The sequence below is a fragment of the Thalassophryne amazonica genome, chromosome 4 (genome assembly GCF_902500255.1).
Source record: "Thalassophryne amazonica chromosome 4, fThaAma1.1, whole genome shotgun sequence".
Taxonomy (NCBI): Eukaryota; Metazoa; Chordata; class Actinopteri; order Batrachoidiformes; family Batrachoididae; genus Thalassophryne; species Thalassophryne amazonica.
The window spans coordinates 135,939,708-135,954,709 of NC_047106.1; the positions used below are offsets into that span (position 1 = coordinate 135,939,708).

Here is a 15,002-nt window from a genome sequence, read left to right on the forward strand (position 1 = left end):
AGTCACTTTGGAACTCTATGGCTCTCAGCTCAGAGCGCACTGCTCTGCCCCGCTCCAGTTAAGTTCCTTCATGTTTCTGTGACCTCTGAAGATAATTCATGAACAGTGAATGATTCCTGAACAGTAAACCTTATTTCCTAAATGGAGAACATTATTTCCAGAACTGTGAACACTTCTGCTTTAAGCCTTCTGTGAAATGTGAACTGTTAAGCACTTCCGGTCTTACGAGTGCAGTCACTCACCATCTCTCTCCTCTGTTCTCGGTCTTGGCTCTGTGCATCCCACCTGGTCCCAGCTCTGAACACACCAAGATCTCAGTTCATTTTCAAGACTGGCTTGGGAACCTAGAGCTCCCTATTTCCACCGCCACAAGCAGGCTGACTCTCCACTCTGCAGGCACCCCAGGGCAGCATTATTATTTCTTCATTGTAAATAAATATCTTTTCGTTCACAACCAGCTCTGTTTCCTTGCTCCCAGCATTTTGGTCCATAGCCTGAACTGGTCCAGTCCTGTCTGGATCTCTAACCACAACAGAGGTATCTGGCCAAATAAGATGGACTCAGCGGGTTCCGGGAACCACGTGACCAAGATGGTGGCTTAGCGCTGTGGCTCCGACACAGTGTCCTTGTTTTTATGAACAAAACCCTTATTAACTGCCAACTTTCACTTTACATGCTGCGTGGGGGTCATGTCAAAGACAACGTCCATGAAACAGTGCGATCTTTTCACCCGCGGACGCAAAACGAGTACCAGAACGATCCTGAGAAATCTCCAGGATAGCACGGATGCTAATGCTACTACTAACACGGAGAGTGCTAATATGGCTAGCATCGAAGATGTACTGTCGGAACTAAAGTCAATGCGCTCAGACTTTGGAGGAAGACTCGATGGTATTGACCAAAGATTAAGCAACATGTCATCCACTCTCACAACATTAGAGAGTAACCTAACACAGGCAATACAAGATGTCTCGGCAAATACGACTCGCAATGAGCAGACCGAAGCCTGCATAGCCGCATCCGAAACTAAACAGGAGGAAGCCGACACAACTCTACAAACCACTCTTAAGCGGACTGCTTCCCTGGAGGCTAAATTGTAGGATGTGGAAAATCGTGGAAGACATAAAATTCTCCGTGTGTTTGGAATACGTGAAGGAGTTGAGGGGAATAGCAGACTTATCGACTATATTACTGAGATGCTACCGAAATGGCTGGGCCTGACGCACCGTTCATTTACATTGGAACGAGTCCACCGCACATTAGCAACAGCCAGACCGGGCCAGAACAGAGCAGTTCTGATCCGGTTTCTAAACTTCCAAGAGGGAGAGTTTGTTTACCGAGAAGCAAGAAAACAACAAATCTTGCACGATGGTCAGAGGATCACGTTTGCACAAGACTTCTCAACCGAAACAGCCCGGACAACAAAGAACTTTCAACCCGTTATCAAGAACTTCATCTACATTAACGCTTTCCATAGGTTTCAATACAATCCATGCAGGATCAGAATTCTCCATGACAGTAAGATCCACCTTTTCTCCACACCTAAGGAAGCAGAGCAATTCTACAGGCGACTCCAAGGTTCCACGGAGGTCAAATCAAATCAATTTAATTTATATAGCGCCAAATCACAACAAACAGTTGCCCCAAGGCACTTTATATTGTAAGGCAAAGCCATACAATAATTACGGAAAAACCCCAACGGTCAAAACTACCCCCTGTGAGCAAGCACTTGGCGACAGTGGGAAGGAAAAACTCCCTTTTAACAGGAAGAAACCTCCAGCAGAACCAGGCTCAGGGAGGGACAGACTTCTGCTGGGACTGGTTGGGGCTGAGGGAGAGAACCAGGAAAAAGACATGCTGTGGAGGGGAGCAGAGATCAATCACTAATGATTAAATGCAGAGTGGTGCATACAGAGCAAAAAGAGAAAGAAACACTCAGTGCATCATGGGAACCCCCCAGCAGTCTAAGTCTATAGCAGCATAACTAAGGGATGGCTCAGGGTCACCTGATCCAGCCCTAACTATAAGCTTTAGCAAAAAGGAAAGTTTTAAGCCTAATCTTAAAAGTAGAGAGGGTGTCTGTCCCCCTGATCCGAATTGGGAGCTGGTTCCACAGGAGAGGAGCCTGAAAGCTGAAGGCTCTGCCTCCCATTCTACTCTTACAAACCCTAGGAACTACAAGTAAGCCTGCAGTCAGAGCGAAGCGCTCTATTGGGGTGATATGGTACTATGAGGTCCCTAAGATAAGATGGGACCTGATTATTCAAAACCTTATAAGTAAGAAGAAGAATTTTAAATTCTATTCTAGAATTAACAGGAAGCCAATGAAGAGAGGCCAATATGGGTGAGATATGCTCTCTCCTTCTAGTCCCTGTCAGTACTCTAGCTGCAGCATTTTGAATTAACTGAAGGCTTTTCAGGGAACTTTTAGGACAACCTGATAATAATGAATTACAGTAGTCCAGCCTAGAGGAAATAAATGCATGAATTAGTTTTTCAGCATCACTCTGAGACAAGACCTTTCTAATTTTAGAGATATTGCGCAAATGCAAAAAAGCAGTCCTACATATTTGTTTAATATGCGCATTGAATGACATATCCTGATCAAAAATGACTGCAAGATTTCTCACAGTATTACTAGAGGTCAGGGTAATGCCATCCAGAATAAGGATCTGGTTAGACACCATGTTTCTAAGATTTGTAGGGCCAAGTACAATAACTTCAGTTTTATCTGAGTTTAAAAGCAGGAAATTAGAGGTCATCCATGTCTTTATGTCTGTAAGACAATCCTGCAGTTTAGCTAATTGGTGTGTGTCCTCTGGCTTCATGGATAGATAAAGCTGGGTATCATCTGCGTAACAATGAAAATTTAAGCAATGCTGTCTAATAATACTGCCTAAGGGAAGCATGTATAAAGTGAATAAAATTGGTCCTAGCACAGAACCTTGTGGAACTCCATAATTAACCTTAGTCTGTGAAGAAGATTCCCCATTTACATGAACAAATTGTAATCTATTAGATAAATATGATTTAGACCACCGCAGCGCAGTGCCTTTAATACCTATGGCATGCTCTAATCTCTGTAATAAAATTTTATGGTCAACAGCATCAAAAGCAGCACTGAGGTCTAACAGAACAAGTACAGAGATGAGTCCACTGTCTGAGGCCATAAGATCATTTGTAACCTTCACTAATGCTGTTTCTGTACTATGATGAATTCTAAACCCTGACTGAAACTCTTCAAATAGACCATTCCTCTGCAGATGATCAGTTAGCTGTTTTACAACTACCCTTTCAAGAATTTTTGAGAGAAAAGGAAGGTTGGAGATTGGCCTATAATTAGCTAAGATAGCTGGGTCAAGTGATGGCTTTTTAAGTAATGGTTTAATTACTGCCACCTTAATTTAATTTCATTTAATTTATTAATTTATATATCGCCAAATCACGACAAAGTCACACCAAGGCGCTTCACATAATTCACAACAACACAAATTAATCTAAATTCAAAATTAAAAGCAAGAAAAGCACAGTTAAAAGATAAAACACAGTAGAATAAAAAGAAATTACAAAGCAAACACAAACAGATTAAAAAATTAATGATAAGACAGTCTAAAAAAGTGGGTCTTCAGTCTTGATTTAAAAATCTCCACCGTGTCAGACTGCCGAATAACAGCAGGTAGATCATTCCAAAGAGCCGGACCACGGTAGGAGAAGGCTCTATACCCCACAGACTTTTTGTTCATCCTCGGAACACACAGAAGCCCTGCGCCCTGCGAACGCAAAGGCCTCGCAGGTACGTAGGGCTTAACCAAGTCCGCCAAGTAGGAAGGCGCCAGTCCATGAACAATTTTATAAACCAACAATAAAACTTTAAAATCCAATCTGGCAGAAACCGGTAGCCAATGAAGGGATGCCAGAATGGGAGTAATGTGGTCAAACCTTCTACTTTGTGTCAAAATTCTGGCAGCAGCATTCTGCACCAACTGAAGTCCTCGAATGCTAGACTGCGGCAGACCAGAAAATAAAGCATTACAATAATCCAATCTAGAAGAGACAAATGCGTGAATCAGAGTCTCAGCAACAGCCATAGACAGGATGGGGCGAATTTTTGCTATATTTCTCCGATGAAAGAAAGCAGTCCTCGTAATGTCCCTAATGTGGAGGTCAAAGGACAACGTAGGATCAAAGATTACCCCAAGGTTCCTCACTTTGTCAGTATGATGTATAACACATGAACCTAGGCTAAGCGCCAGCTGATCAAATTGGTGCTGATGTCTTGCTGGGCCAAGAACCATCATTTCAGTCTTATCAGAGTTCAAAAGTAGAAAGTTGCTAGACATCCAACTTCTCACTGCTGCAAGACAGTCCTGTAAAGATTTTACGTGGACAGGATTTCCAGCAGCTATCGGCATATACAACTGAGTATCATCAGCATAACAATGAAAAGCAACACCGAAACTCCGCAAAATGTTCCCAAGGGGTGTCATATACAGAGAAAAAAGCAAGGGACCCAGAACGGATCCCTGCGGAACCCCGAACTTCATGCCCTTAAAGTCAGAGGTAGTGTCATTGCACAAAACACAATGGGAACGACCAGACAGATAAGATGTCAGCCACACAAGAGCAGTTCCAGTAATCCCGAAACAGTTTTCTAGCCTATCAAGTAGAATATGATGATCAACTGTGTCAAACGCAGCACTGAGATCCAACAACACCAATGCTGTAGTAGTATCCGAGTCCATTGCTCGCAGAAGATCATTAACTACTTTAATAAGTGCTGTTTCTGTGGAGTGATGTCTTCTAAAAGCAGACTGCAGTGGCTCAAAAAGGTCATTCTCAGTAAGATAGTCCACAAGCTGCCGTGAAACCACCTTTTCCAGAATTTTAGAGCAGAATGATAGATTTGATATCGGCCTATAATTTTTCAATTCACCAGGATCAAGATTAGATTTCTTGAGTAGTGGTTTAACCACTGCAGATTTAAAACAATTTGGAACAGATCCAGAGTTTAAAGAAAGGTTAATTTCCAGCACAGTCGGCCCAAGAATGGGCCAAAGATCCTTAAACAATTTTGTTGGTATAGGATCAAATAAACAAGTTGTGCTTCTAGTAGACATCACGAGTTTCCTCAGCACACCTTAAAAGCCTGTGGTACATAGCCAACTAATAAAGATAGATTGATCATATTTAAGATCGAAGCATTAATTAATGGTAGGGCTTCCTTGAGCAGCCTGGTAGGAATGGGGTCTAATAGACATGTTGATGGTTTGGAGGAAGTAACTAATGAAAATAACTCAGACAGAACAATCGGAGAGAAAGAGTATAACCAAATACCGGCATCACTGAAAGCAGCCAAAGAGAACGATATGTCTTTGGGATGGTTATGAGTAATTTTTTCTCTAATAGTTAAAATTTTATTAGCAAAGAAAGTCATGAAGTCATTACTAGTTAAAGTTAAAGGAATACTCGGCTCAATAGAGCCCTGACTCTTTGTCAGCCTGGCTACAGTGCTGAAAAGAAACCTGGGGTTGTTCTTATTTTCTTCAATTAGTGATGAGTAGAAAGATGTCCTAGCTTTACGGAGGGCTTTTTTATAGAGCAACAGACTCTTTTTCCAGGCTAAGTGAAGATCTTCTAAATTAGTGAGACGCCATTTCCTCTCCAACTTACAGGTTATCTGCTTTAAGCTGCGAGTTTGTGAGTTATACCACGGAGTCAGGCACTTCTTTAAAGCTCTCTTTTTCAGAGGAGCTACAGCATCCAAAGTTGTCTTCATTGAGGATGTAAAACTATTATATTATATAAAATATTATATATAACTATTATAGGATATAAAACTATTGACGAGATAATCTATCTCACTCACAGAGTTTAGGTAGCTACTCTGCCCTGTGTTGGTATATGGCATTGGAGAACATAAAGAAGGAATCATATCCTTAAACCTAGTTACAGCACTTTCTGAAAGACGTCTACTGTAATGAACTGTATTCCCCACTGCTGGGTAGTCCATCAGAGTAAATGTAAATGTTATTAAGAAATGATCAGACAGAAGGGGGTTTTCAGGGAATACTGTTAAGTCTTCAATTTCCATGCCATAAGTCAGAACAAGATCTAAGGTATGATTAATGTGGTGGGTGGACTCATTTACATTTTGAGCAAAGCCAATCGAGGCTAACAATAGATTAAATGCAGTGTTGAGGCTGTCATTCTCAGCACCTGTGTGGATGTTAAAATCGCCCACTATAATTATCTTATCTGAGCTAACCACTGATGTTGGAACAAGGGAGAAAGGTCATGTTGGTTAGCTTCTCCCGAGTATTGTGGATCGGCATCCTAGGGAACTTCAGTGTTCAAAGGGGTGGGGTTCTCATTCCACTGGATGGAATACCAGGGGTGGGTAAGAGGAAGTTTAAAATATGTTCTGGGTTCAATGTGTGTGTATATATGTGCATGAATGTGTATGACTGTGTAAATGTGCACTTTATCAAGAAAAGAGGTATGGTGATTTTTGGTCCTAATCTTGTTTATCATAAATCACTAAATGGGAAGTAAAAAAAAAATTCAATGTTCTTATTACAAGCTGGAATGTCAGGGGAATGAGAAAATTAATTAAAGTGAAAAAAATATTGAATAGAATAAAGTTGTTAAAATCTAAATATTTACCTACAAGAATCACACGTGACTACGCAAGATATTAAAATACTAACCAAAAGATGGCCTGGCCAAGTGTTTCATGCCTGCTAGTGTTTCATGCCTGCCTAGTCATGCCAGAGGGGTTTTAGTTTTGATTCATAAATCAATACCATTTCAGAAATTCAATGTTATTATTGATCCAGGAGGAAGATACGAGGTCTGTCAATAAAGTAACGGTCCTTTTTATTTTTTCAAAAACTATATGGATTTCATTCATATGTTTTTACGTCAGACATGCTTGAACCCTCGTGCGCATGCGTGAGTTTTTCCACGCCTGTCGGTGACGTCATTCGCCTGTGAGCACTCCTTGTGGGAGGAGTCGTCCAGCCCCTCGTCGGAATTCCTTTGTCTGAGAAGTTGCTGAGAGACTGGCGCTTTGTTTGATCAAAAGTTTTTCTAAACCTGTGAGACACATCGAAGTGGACACGGTTCGAAAAATTAAGCTGGTTTTCAGTGAAAATTTTAACGGCTGATGAGAGATTTTGAGGTGATTCTGTCGCTTTAAGGACTTTTCACGGTGCGAGACGTCGCGCAGCGCTCTCAGGCAGCGTCATCAGCCTGTTTCAAGCTGAAAACCTCCACATTTCAGGCTCTATTGATCCAGGACGTCGTGAGAGAACAGAGAAGTTTCAGAAGAAGTCGGTTTCAGCATTTTATCCGGATATTCCACTGTTAAAGGAGATTTTTTTTAATGAAAGACGTGCGGACGGATCCGCGCGTCAGGACGCAGCCGACGCGGTGCGGCGGCACAGGAAAAACACCTCCGTGTTGATAACCATTTGTAAAATCCAGGCGGCTTTTGATGGCTTTCAGTGGAGTGAGTATATGAGAAATTGTTTAACAGGCAGGACATGTTCCAACTTGTCCTTAAGGCTTTCAACAGAGGTGTTTTTCCTGTGGCGGAGCATCGCGGCGGCTGCATCCCGACGCGCGGACCCGTCCGCACGTCTTTCATTAAAAAAATCTCCTTTAACAGTGGAATATCCGGATAAAATGCTGAAACCAACTTCTTCTGAAACTTCTCTGTTCTCTCACGACGTCCTGGATCAATAGAGCCTGAAATGTGGAGGTTTTCAGCTTGAACAGGCTGATGACGCCGCCTGGGAGCGCTGTGCGACGTCTCGCACCGTGAAAAGTCCTTAAAGCGACAGAATCACCTCAAAATCTCTCATCAGCCGTTAAAATTTTCACTGAAAACCATCTTAATTTTTCGAACCGTGTCCACTTCGATGTGTCTCACAGGTTTAGAAAAAATTTTGATCAAACAACGCGCCAGTCTCTCAGCAACTTCTCAGACAAAGGAATTCCGACGAGGGGCTGGACGACTCCTCCCACAAGGAGTGCTCACAGGCGAATGACGTCACCGACAGGCGTGGAAAAACTCACGCATGCGCATGAGGGTTCAAGCATGTCTGACGTAAAAACATATGAATGAAATCCATATAGTTTTTGAAAAAAAATAAAAAGGACCGTTACTTTATTGACAGCCCTCGTATATTATATTACAAGGTACTATACTCTCTCAAAAGATAAATCTTATAAATATTTATGGCCCCAACTACGACTCCCCATCTTTTTTTGAAAATTTGTTTCTTAATATTTCTACTTTCGATGGAATGTGTATCATGGGGGGATACTGCACTCTCATCCCAGTCTTAGACCGTTCATCTCAAAGTGAAAACCAGGAAGATACTTCATAACTATATGAAAGATCTAAAACTACATAATATATGGAGGATGAGAAATCCAAATAATATTTAATACTCTTGTTTTTCAGGCAGCTGTAAAAGCCACTCGCGCATTGACTATTTTTTAACATCCATAGATTTGGAGCCACAAGTGAAAGTGTTGGTATAATAGCATTGTACTGAGTGATCATGCGCCAGTTGGGTAAAATAGTGTATAGTCCAAAAATATGGAGATTACAGACTTTCTTGTTACAAGATGAAGTATTTGTAAAATTTGTAGAAAAATGTATTGAGAATTATTTTGACCATAATAAAGAAGAAAGATTTGCTAGTATTAGATGGGAAGCTTTTAAAGCTTATATACGTGGTGAAATAAGCTTCATAGGGACTAGAAATAAAAAGTATAACATGGAGATTAAATTAATGGAACAACAAATGAAAACTTTAGAAAATGAATTTTATAACACTAATGAACCAGACAAATTGCAAAACGTAAGAATTATGAGAGCTAAATATGATAAACTAACAACTGAAAAAGTAGCAAAAAGTTTAATGTGGACAAAGCAAACATATTACGACTAGGGAGAAAAAGCAAGTAAATTGTTAGCCTGGAGGATAAAAAAAATGCAATCAGACAGAGCAATTCTTAGTATAAAAACGAATTTGGATGATCTAACTTGTGACCCTCTAGAAATAAACAATTTCAGGACATTTTATAGACATTTATATAAATCAGAATGCAACGTGAACGAAGAAATCCAAAACAACTTCCTGGATAAGGGGTCGTTTTGACCGTTGGGGTTTTACATAATTATTGTATGGCCTTGCCTTACAATATAAAGCGCCTTGGGGCAACTGTTTGTTGTGATTTGGCGCTATATTAAAAAATTGATTGATTGATTGATTGATAAATTACAATTTCCAAAACTGTCAGAGGAAGATAATGAAATACTGGACAGGACATTGACAATTACTGATATAAAAGAAGCAATAGGAAGTTTGAACAGCGGCAGAGCAACGGGGCCAGATGGGCTACCGGTAGAATTTTATAAGATGTTCAAAGATAAAGTAGCCCAGCCACTCTTAGACATGTTTAAAGAATCATACAAAATTGGGACACTCCCAGACACCCTAAGATTAGCAACTATTACCTTCATTTTAAAACCTAACAAACCACAAACAGACTGTGCATCATATAGGGGAATAAGTCTCATGGGATGTGATTTGAAAATAATGTGCAAAGTGCTCTCCAAAAGACTAGAAAGGTGTGTACCCAAATTGATATTGGATGATCAACAAGGATTCGTTCAACAGAGACAAGGCTATCATAATATCAGACGTGTGTTAAATGTATTATATGAGAAACATAATGCTCGTGATACAGCAATATTGTCAGTAGATGCGCGTCAAGCGTTTGATAGGATAGAGTGGCACTACCTGTTGAAACTACTCCCAAGATATGGAATGGGGGAAAACTTCATCAAATGGATTAAATTGTTATATACAAACCTCACTGCCCAAGTTTTAACTAACAATAACCTCTCCGGACCATTTCATTTACAACATTCCACAAGACAAGGGTGCCCCTTGTCACCAATTCTTTTCATACTAGCTATGGAACCCCTGGCTATAGCGGTAAGAGCTCAGCTGGGACTCTCGGGAGTTAACATTGGTGGTAGAAATCATTTGATATCCTTATTTGCGGATGACATAATATTCTTCTTAACAGACTTAAAGAACACTATTCCTAACCTGATGAACCTGCTTGAGAAATTTGTCGAATTTTCCAGATATAAAATCAATAATAGTAAATCAGTACTACTGTTTCTTAATGATGAGGACAGGAAATCCCCTCCAATAAAAACCAAATTCACTATCACTACAGATGGGTTCAAGTATCTGGGAGTCCAAATCACCCCAGATATAGATAAAATTGTCACTATAAATTACGATCCCCTGGTAGATGAGGTCACAGAAACACTTGGTCGCTGGTCAAGTTTACCTATTTCTATGATAGGATGCATTAATATTAATATAAGATGTCAATTTTACCAAATTTTTATATTATTTTCATAACACTTCTCTTTGCCGCTACCTCGATCATTTTTGATAACTTGAACAAAATATTCAGTGAATTCATATGGAACAAGAGGAAAGCAAGACTTCGGTTCAAGCTACTTTATTTACCTTATGAAAGAGGGGGCCTTCAATTTCCAAACCTTCAATAGTATTATATGGCAGCACAATTAACATCAGCATTGCACTATTTTAGTACAGGCACTCCTCCAGCTTGGGTATCCATCGAGCAACAATCATCCCAAATTTACCAATAAACACTATCTATATTCATCTGATATAAAACTACTTAAAAAACAAACAAAAAATCAATTTCTAAAAAAACACAATAACTGTGTGGCACAATGCCCATAAACTTGTCAAAAACCCTATAACAATATCTTGTTTCTCACCTATATGGAACAATAACCAGTTCATACCAGGTAGGATGGATGGAGGATTCAAATTATGGAAAGACAAAGGCATTCAGACAATCAAGGACATATATGTAGATGGAAAACGGCTTACATTCAATGAATTGTGTGATAAATTTCAAATCCCCAAAAAGCACTTTTTAAAATATTTACAATTAAGAAATTTTATATCATCAAAATATAAAGAAAGTACGAACATCCCCTGTCTATCAACAATTGAAGAAATTACTATAAAACGGCAGAAAGGGAAAGGTCTATTATCAAAATTTTACAACCTGCTCATGGTCCATTCTAAAGATTCAACATTAGATAAATTGAATGCTTGGAGGAATGACTTGCACGAAGATATAAGTGAAACTGAATGGAACAAAGCATGTTTAAGAGCACAGAAACAAACAATAAATACAAGACTTAAACTACTTCAATACAAATGGCTAACAAGGACATATATAACTCCTAAAATACTTCACCATATCTCTAATAATATTCCCGACACTTGTAATAAATGTGGTAACTTTAAAGGAACTCTTGTACACTGTCTTTGGGAATGCGCGACAATTCAATTTTTTTGGAAAAATGTAATTCAATGCTTAATGGAAATATTTAATATAAAGATTCCACTTTGTGCAAAATTATGTATATTAGGAATATATCCTGATGGCCTACTGCAAAAAAAAAAAGCAAGTGAAACTATTGGATTTTGGACTTTTACAAGCTAGAAGAGTTATTGCTCTGAATTGGAAAAATATTGAAGCCCCTTCCCCAAGACAGTGGATTAAGGAACTTTCAGAATGTATAGGTCTTGAAAGACTGACATATATAGTCAAGGGTAGACGAAAAGATTTTGTTAAATTGTGGGAACCATATTTGAATATTATATCTAAGAAATAGGAAATACAGAAGTCATCTTTACATTATTATTACTATGCATTTTCCTTTTTGTTACTGCTGAATAATGATATTTGAGTGGATCGTGATAAACTGCGCAATGTCAGGTTTATACACTCAACAAAAATATAAACGCAACACTTTTGTTTTTGCTCCCATTTTGTATGAGATGAACTCAAAGATCTAAAACTTTTTCCACATACACAATATCACCATTTCCCTCAAATATTGTCACAAACCAGTCTAAATCTGTGATAGTGAGCACTTCTCCTTTGCTGAGATAATCCATCCCACCTCACAGGTGTGCCATACCAAGATGCTGATTAGACACCATGATTAGTGCACAGGTGTGCCTTAGACTGCCCACAATAAAAGGCCACTCTGAAAGGTGCAGTTTTATCACACAGCACAATGCCACAGATGTCACAAGATTTGAGGGAGCGTGCAATTGGCATGCTGACAGCAGGAATGTCAACCAGAGCTGTTGCTCGTGTATTGAATGTTCATTTCTCTACCATAAGCCGTCTCCAAAGGCGTTTCAGAGAATTTGGCAGTACATCCAACCAGCCTCACAACCGCAGACCACGTGTAACCACACCAGCCCAGGACCTCCACATCCAGCATGTTCACCTCCAAGATCGTCTGAGACCAGCCACTCGGACAGCTGCTGAAACAGTCGGTTTGCATAACCAAGAATTTCTGCACAAAACTGTCAGAAACTGTCTCAGGGAAGCTCATTTGCATGCTCGTCGTCCTCATCGGGGTCTCGACCTGACTCCAGTTCATCGCCATAACCGACTTGAGTGGGTAAATGCTCACATTCACTGGCGTTTGGCACGTTGGAGAGGTGTTTCTCTTCACAGATGATGCCAAGGAGATGTGTTGCACCTGCATGAGGCAAATGGTGGTCACACCAGATACTGACTGGTATCCCCCTCAATAAAACAAAAACTGCACCTTTCAGAGTGGCCTTTATGTGGGCAGTCTAAGGCACACCTGTGCACTAATCATGGTGTCTAATCAGCATCTTGGTATGGCACACCTGTGAGGTGGGATGGATTATCTCAGCAAAGGAGAAGTGCTCACTATCACAGATTTAGACTGGTTTGTGAACAATATTTGAGGGAAATGGTGATATGTGTATGTGGAAAAAGTTTTAGATCTTTGAGTTCATCTCATACAAAATAGGAGCAAAACCAAAGTGTTGCATTTATATTTTGTTGAGTATATGTGCACAAATATGGATGTGTGTGTGTGTGTGTGTGTGTGTGTGTGTGTGTGTGTGTGTGTGTGTGTGTGTGTGTGTGTGTGTAATGTACTGTTCTTCTTGTATATTGACATGTTCATATTGTCAATTTTTCTATTGTTATATCTTGAAAGACAATTTAATAAAAATACTGGAAAAAAAAAAAAAGATGGAACTCAGCGGGAGACCCAGTTCAGGCAGGCTCTCAATCTTCAAGGACAATTCCTTGGAAAAATCCAGCATGTACATAGACTCCATGGGAAACCAGGTCCAAAACCTCTCAGCCCATGTCACGCACTCAGTCACTCGCATCACATGGCCTCACTCAGTTAGTCCGCAACAACTTTCAGATGCTCCGCCACACCGGCTACTGTGTCTCCATACACCCCCACAAGTAGACCTACATCCGTGGCTGTATCTCTGGTTTCCAAACCATTATTTGCCACTCCTGACCCTTTTGCTGGTTGTGTAGAAACTTGTGCCGCATTTCTCATGCAGTGCTGCTCGTTTTATCTCAGTGACTCTCGCAGTACGCCACCGACAGCAGCTGAGTCATAACGAATCAGCTGTGCGAATCTGCTGTGCGGTGAGCACGAGCCTGGGCCACGGCTCTTTGGAGTGTGAGTCTCCCATCTTTAATACATTTTACGAATTCTCCCAGGACTCCATCTAGTCTTGATCATCCTATGAAAGTCATTCTGCGGCACAGCACCTTCTCTCTCTCCGTCAGGAGCTCGGAATGCGGCAGAATTTCTCAATCAATTCCGCATTCTCGCTGCGGAGGGGGTTGGAACTCGGCAGCCCTCTAAACCATTGTTAGCAGAGGTCTCCGCAATTCCCTTAACCCGTTTTGCCCCACTGGCAACAATTGTTGCCGAAGTGTATCACTGTCATTTTCTACTTACAATAAAAAATCTCAACTTTTTCCACTTATATAAAAAAGTCTGGGCATAAATGGGTTAAGGACAAGTTTAGTGGTCCGTGACGAACTGAGGACCTGGATAAGCTTATTTCCCTGGTAATTCGCTTAGACTGTCGCATTAGAGAGAGACACCGTGAGAAGGGTAGTTGCGCAGTCTAGGCCGCCTCCACTCAGACTCTGCCCTGCACTCCTCTGAGCTTCCCTGCTCCAATTTTTTGTTATTCCTTCCACCTTTCCTGTGGTTCTGGGCACCCTTGGGTAGTGAAGCACAATCTTTGGATTGATTGGCCGCCCAGGGCCAGTGACTCACTGGAGCGAGGCTTGCTACCGCAGGTGCCCGTATTCCTCGGTTCCACCCAGTGTTTCTGCCAGAGAGGTGTTTGATTCTCCCCCGATCTCACATTGGTTCCGCATGAGTACCACGACCTCGCTGTGGTTTTCGGCAAGGATCAGTCACTCTCGCTTCCCCCTCACAGGCCATATGATTGTGCCATAAACCTCCTACTAGGTGCTGAGATACCGTCCAGCTGACTGTACAATCTCTCACGCCCAGAACGAGAGGTTATGGAGACCACCATCCGGGACTCTCTGCCAGCTGGACTGATCCGACACTCATCGCCACCCGTGGGCGCTGGCTTCTTTTTTGTGGTGAAAAAAAATGGTACTCTTCGCCCCTGCATTGATTTCCGGGGACTGAATGACATCACGGTCCGCAATCGTTACTCTTTACCCCTCCTTGATTCCACATTCACAAACTGGATTTGCAGAATGCCTATCACCCTGGTCCGTGTCCGGAGGGGGACTAGTGGAAGACTGCTTTCAATACTCCAATCAGCCATTTTCAATACTTGGTTATGCCATTCGGCCTGACCAATGCCCCGCATGTTCCAAGCATTGGCTACGATGTCCTTTGTGACCTTCGTGAACCGGTTCATTTTTTCTACCGAGATGATATTCTCAGCTGATCCTATGTCACACACCCGCCAGGTCTGTCTAGTCCTCCAGTGCTCTGGTAAACCGCCTTTTCGTCAAATCCAAAAAATGCAAGTTCATCAGGCAACTGTCTCCTTCCTCGG

At 41.1% G+C, this 15,002-nt stretch overlaps 1 protein-coding gene across 4 annotated transcripts in view; it reads right to left on the reverse strand.

Moving 5' to 3' along the window:
• LOC117508807 (Na(+)/H(+) exchange regulatory cofactor NHE-RF3-like) overlaps positions 1 to 15,002 on the reverse strand; it is a 41,731-nt gene that overhangs the window by 17,931 nt on the left and 8,798 nt on the right. The window lies entirely within an intron of this gene.